The following is a 6,000-nucleotide window of genomic DNA, read 5'->3' on the forward strand; positions in this document are numbered from 1 at the left end:
CAAACGCTGTACTAAGCGCCGGAGTAGAGACAAGCTAATCAAGTCCCCCGTGGGGCTCATGTTCTAGATAGGAAGGAGCATCAGGTAGTGAACCCCCATCTTGCAGATAAGGAAACTGAGGCCCGGAGAAGTGAAGCGACTTGCCCAAGGTCACACAGCCCGGAGGCGGAATTCGAACACAGGTCCTCTGACTCCGGGGCCCTTACAACTAGGCCGCGCCGTAGCTTGGGTTTGGAAATCAAACTCGTAAACCGAGTAAGGGCAACTGAACAGCATCAATCCTTAAACCGAGGTTCCTTTGCCCTGCTCTGATCTACCGCGGGATTTTATCAGCCAAATAACCGTCTATAAATACATCTCCCCGGCTCCCGCTGCGTTAGCGACTCCCGGTTGCTCTGTGGAAAATTTTACGTTTCCTTTTTTATTTTTGCCATTTGCTTATCTGAAGCCGCTAGGAAAGAAGAAATTAATTTTCCCTAATCCCCTTCTAGAGGGTTGAGATGTGGTATGTTTATAGAGAGAGAGCTGGAAACCGAGGGCGCGGAGCTGGCTGAGTAACAAATGAGGTCGCCCGTTCTAGTCTGGAGTCTGTTAGTGGAAGGGAGGGGAGGGCAGGGGGATTCATTTCATTCGCTTGTATTAATTGAGCGCTTACTGTGTGCAGAGCAGTGTACTAAGCGCTTGAGGGAGTACAATTCAATAATAAACAGGTAAATTCCCTGCCCACAACAAGCTTACAGTCTAATATTAACAGGGAGATTTGTGTCACCAGGTGTATTTTCGGTGACTACTGTCTCTCTGTTTCTCTGTCTCTATCTCACTATTTCTGTCTCTCTGACTCTCTCCTTGTTTCTCTTTCTCTATCTCCCTCTCTGCCTCTCCATCTCTCTGTCTCTCTGACTCTCTTTGTTTATCTCCATCTCTGTTTCCCCATCTCCCTGTCTTTGACTCTCTGTTTCTCCATCCCTCTGTCTCTCTCTGTCTTTGTTTACCCATCTTTCTGTTTCTCTGCTTCTCTCCATCTCTCTCCATTTCTCTCTGTTTCTCTATCTCTGCCTCTCTTTGACTCTCTCTGTTTCTCTGTCCCTCTGTTTCTCTCCATTTCTCTATTTCCCCCTGACTCTCTCTCTGTTTGTCTCTCTCCAGCTCCCTGTCTCTCTCTGACTCTCTTTGTTTCTCTATCTCCATGTCTGTTTCTCTCTGACTCTTTGTCTCTCTCCATCTCTCTGTCTCTCTTTGACTCTGTTTATCTCTCTCCATCTCTCTCTGCCTCCCCATCTCTCTGTTTCTCTCTGACGCTTTCTCTGTCTCTCTCTGACTCTCTCTGTTTCTCTGTCCCTCTGTTTCTCTCCATTTTTCTGTTTCTCTCTCCCTGGCTCCCTCTCTCTTTGTTTCTCTGTCTCTCTCCATCTCTCTTTCTCTCTGACTCTCTTTGTTTCTCTCTCTCCATCTCTGTCTCCCCATCTCTCTGTTTCTCTCTGACTCTTTCTGTGTCTCTCTCTCCATCTCTCTGTCTCCCTCCATTTGTCTCTCTGTTTATCTCTCTCCATCTCTCTCTGTCTCCATATCTCTCTGCTTCTCTCTGACTCTCTGTTTCTCTGCCTCTCTCCATCTCTCTCCATTTCTCTGTTTCTCCTTCTCTCCGTCTCTCTCTCTCTGTTTCTCTGTCCCTCTGTCTCTCTCCATTTCTCTGTTTCTCTCCCCCTGACTTTCTCTCTCTCTCTGTTTCTCTGTCTCCATCTCTCTGTCTCTCTCTGACTCTCTCTGTTTCTCTGTCCCTCTGTTTCTCTCCATTTTTCTGTTTCTCCCTGGCTCTCTCTCTCTGTTTCTCTGTCTCTCTCCATCTCTCTGTCTCTCTGACTCTCTTTGTTTCTCTCTCTCCATCTCTCTCTGTTTCTCCATCTCTCTGTTTCTCTCTGACTCTTTCTGTGTTTCTCTCTCCATCTCTCTGTCTCCCTCCATTTGTCTCTCTGTTTATCTCTCTCCATCTCTCTCTGTCTCCCCATCTCTCTGCTTCTCTCTGACTCTGTTTCTCTGCCTCTCTCCATCTCTCTCCATTTCTCTGTTTCTCCTTCTCTCTGTCTCTCTCTCTGTTTCTCTGTCCCTCTCCATTTCTCTGTTTCTCTCCCCCTGACTTTCTCTCTCTCTCTGTTTCTATGTCTCCATCTTTCTGTTTCTCTCTGACTCTCTGTTTCTCTGTCCCTCTGTCTCTCCCCATCTCCCCATCTCCCTGTTTCTCTCTGACTTTCTGTTTCTCCACCCTTCTGTCTCTCTCCATTTCTCTCCATCTCCCCATCTCTCGGTTTTTCTCCCTCTACCTCTCTCCATCTCTCTCTCCATTTCTCTCTGCCTCTCCATCTCTCTGTCTCTCTGTTTGTCTCCATTTCTCTCTCTGTTTCTCTGTCTCTCCATCTCTCTCTGTCTCTTTCTGTTCTCCAGAGGGAGGGGATGTAATTCTCTCTAGACAGAATTGCTACCAGTGCCCTTAGGCTGACAAAATAAATCCACCCCCATCCCTGTTCCCTTCCCTGTTCCCATCCCCGGGAATTAAGTCTGTCTTGCCAACCTGTGGGCAAGGACTGTGTCTACCAACTCTCTTCTATTTTCCTCTCCCGAGCTCATAGCTATCTCCATCTCTCTCTGTCTCCCCATCTCTCTGTTTCTCTCTGTCTCTCTCCATCTCTGTCTCTCTCTCTGTTTCTCTGTCCCTCTGTCTCTCTCCATTTTTCCATTTCTCTCTCCCTGACTTTCTTTCTCTGTTTCTCTGTCCCTCTGTCTCTCTCCATTTCTCTGTTTCTCTCTCTCGCACTCTGTTTCTCTGTCTCGATAAATACGACGGATGGATCGATTGTTTGCTACTGCACTGATGAGGTGGGGTTCGAAGCCCCCAGAGACTCGGCTGGTGGGAATAATAATAATGATGATATTTGTTAAGCACTTACTATGTACAAGGCACTGTTCTAAGCGCTGGTGGGGGTGGGGGGGAATACAAGATGATCGCGTTGTCCCACGGGGGGCTCACAGTCTTCGTCCTCATTTTACAGATGAGGGAACTGAGGCCCAGAGAAGTGAAGTGACTTGCCCGAGGTCACACAGCTGATCAGTGGTGGAGCCGGGATTAGAACCCATGACCGTCTGACTCCCAAGCCTCTGCTCTTTCCACTGAGCCTTGTTGTCCCCGTGGGACAACCTGATCACCTTGTAACCTCCCCAGCACTTAGAACAGTGCTTGGCACATAGTAAGCACTTAATAAATGCCATTATTATTGTTAACTAATAACGAATAGTTATTAAAATAAAAATAACTAAAATAACTAAAAACTATAAATAACTAATAACGAATAGTTATTAAAATGAAATAAAAATGACTAATAACTAAAATAACTAAAAACTATACATAACTAACAACTAATAGTTATCACTCCATTTATTTATTTATTTTATTTGCACATATTGATTCTATCTACTTTATTTTGTTAATGTGTTTTGTTTTGTTCTCTGTCTCCCCCTCCTAGACCGTGAGCCCGCCGCTGGGTAGGGCCCGTCTCTAGATGTTGCCAACTTGGACTTCCCAAGCGCTTAGTCCACTGCTCTGCACGCAGTAAGCGCTCAATAAATACGATTGAACGAGTGAATGAATGGACAACAACAAAAACCTTGTCTCCCTTCGCTGGAAAATGATGGCCCCATTATGGGCTTTAATGCGGTGAAGAACAGAGGACAGATGCGGTCCAGGTGTCAAACGGCAGCCCCGTCTCTTAGCAACCAGACCCCAGATCCCCCCACCCTCCAAAGGAGGCCGGGGCTCCCATCCCTCCGATTCGACCTCGAAATTGAAACTTAATTGGCCATTAAAAGGGTCTCATCTAATTAAAACCCATTGTAATTAGGCATGAAAAAGCACAACAGCCTCTCTGGTTGATCTGGAGGGGAGAGGCAGATTTCATTTGCTCTGGTCAGGAAATCCATCTTCTCCCTCCAACATCCCACCCTGGGGCTCTGTCTAAGAACCGCGTCCCTCCGGAGCCGGGGCTGAACTCTGAAGAATCAATCAATCAATCAATCAATCATATTTATTGAGCGCTTACTGTGTGGAGAGCACTGGACTAAGCGCTTGGGGAGTCCAAGTTGGCAACACATAGAGACGGTCCCTACCCAACAGTGGGTTCACAGTCTAGAAGGGGGAGACACAGAACAAAACCAAACATATTAACCAAATAAAAGAAATAGAATAGATATGTACAAGTAAAATAAATAAATAAATAGAGTAATAAATACGCACAAACATATATACGTATATACGGGTGCTGTGGGAGGTTGCGGTTCCTGGCTTCCTCCCGCCCGGCTCGGGTCCCCTAATAATCACTATTATTATTAGGCCACTTAAAGTGCTTACTATGTGCCAAGCACTGTTCTAAGTGCTAGAGGACATACAAGTTAATTGGGTTGGACACGGTCCCCATCCTACGTGGAGCTCACACTCTTAATCACCATTTTGCAGGTGAATAATAACAATAATAATAATAATGGCATTTATTAATTGCTTACTACATGCAAAGCACTGTTCTAAGCGCTGGGGAGGTTACAAGGTGATCAGGTTGTCCCACGGGGGGTTCACACTCTTAATCACCATTTTACAGATGAATAATAACAATAATGATGATGGCACTTACTAAGCGCTTACTATGTGCAAAGCACTGTTCTAAGCACTAGAAAGCTTACAAGGTGATCAGGTTGTCCCATGGGGGGCTCACACTCTTAATCACCATTTTGCAGATGAATAATAATAATAATAATGGCATTTATTAATTGCTTACTACATGCAAAGCACTGTTCTAAGTGCTGGGGAGGTTACAAGGTGATCAGGTTGTCCCACGGGGGGCTCACACTCTTAATCACCATTTTGCAGATGAATAATAATAATAATGGCATTTATTAATTGCTTACTACGTGCAAAGCACTGTTCTAAGCGCTAGGGAGGTTACAAGGTGATCAGGTTGTCCCACGTGGGGCTCACACCCTTAATCACCATTTTACAAATGAATAATAATAATAATAATAATAATAATAATAGTAATAATAATGGCGTTTATTAATTGCTACTACATGCAAAGCACTATTCTAAGCGCTGGGGAGATTACAAGGTGATCGGGTTCTCCCACGTGGGGCTCACACTCTTAATCACCATTTTGCAGATGAATAATAATAACACTAATAATGATGGCATTTATTAATTGCTTAATATGTGCAAAGCACTGTTCTAAGCGCTGGGGAGTTTACAAGGTGATCAGGTTGTCCCACAGGGGGCTCACAGTCTTAATCCCCATTTTCCAGATGAGGTAACTGAGGCCCAGAGAAGTGAAGTGACTTGCCCAAAGTCACCCAGCTGACAAGTGGCGGAGCCGGGATTTGAACCCCTGATCTCTGACTCCAAAGCCTGGGCTCTTTCCACTGAGCCACGCTGCTTCCCCGAAGATGAAGGAACTGAGGTCCAGAGAAATTAAGAATAATAATAACAATTGTAGTATTTGTTCAGGGCTGTACTAAGGCACTGTACTAAGCGCTGAGGTCGATACAAGGTAATTGGGTTGGACACACGTGGGGCTCACAGTCTTAATCCCCATTTTACAGATGAGGGAATCGAGGCCCGGAGAATTATAATAATAGTAATAATTATGGCATTTGTTACATGCTTACTGTATGCCAGGCACTGTACTAAGCGCTGGGGTGGATATGAGCTAATTGGGCTGGACGAAGTCTCTGTCCTAAGTGGCGCTCGCAGTCTTAATCCCCATTTTACAGATGAGGGAACCGAGGCCCAGAGAATAATAATAATAGTAATAATTATGGCATTTGTTACGTGCTTACTGTATGCCAGGCACTGTACTAAGCGCTGGGGTGGTTACAAGCAAATCGGGCTGGACAAAGTCTCTGTCCTAAGTGGCGCTCGCAGTTTTAATCCCCATTTTACTGATGAGGGAACTGAGGCCCGGAGAAATT

Source organism: Tachyglossus aculeatus, chromosome 16 (assembly GCF_015852505.1).
Source record: "Tachyglossus aculeatus isolate mTacAcu1 chromosome 16, mTacAcu1.pri, whole genome shotgun sequence".
NCBI classification, from domain to species: domain Eukaryota; kingdom Metazoa; phylum Chordata; class Mammalia; order Monotremata; family Tachyglossidae; genus Tachyglossus; species Tachyglossus aculeatus.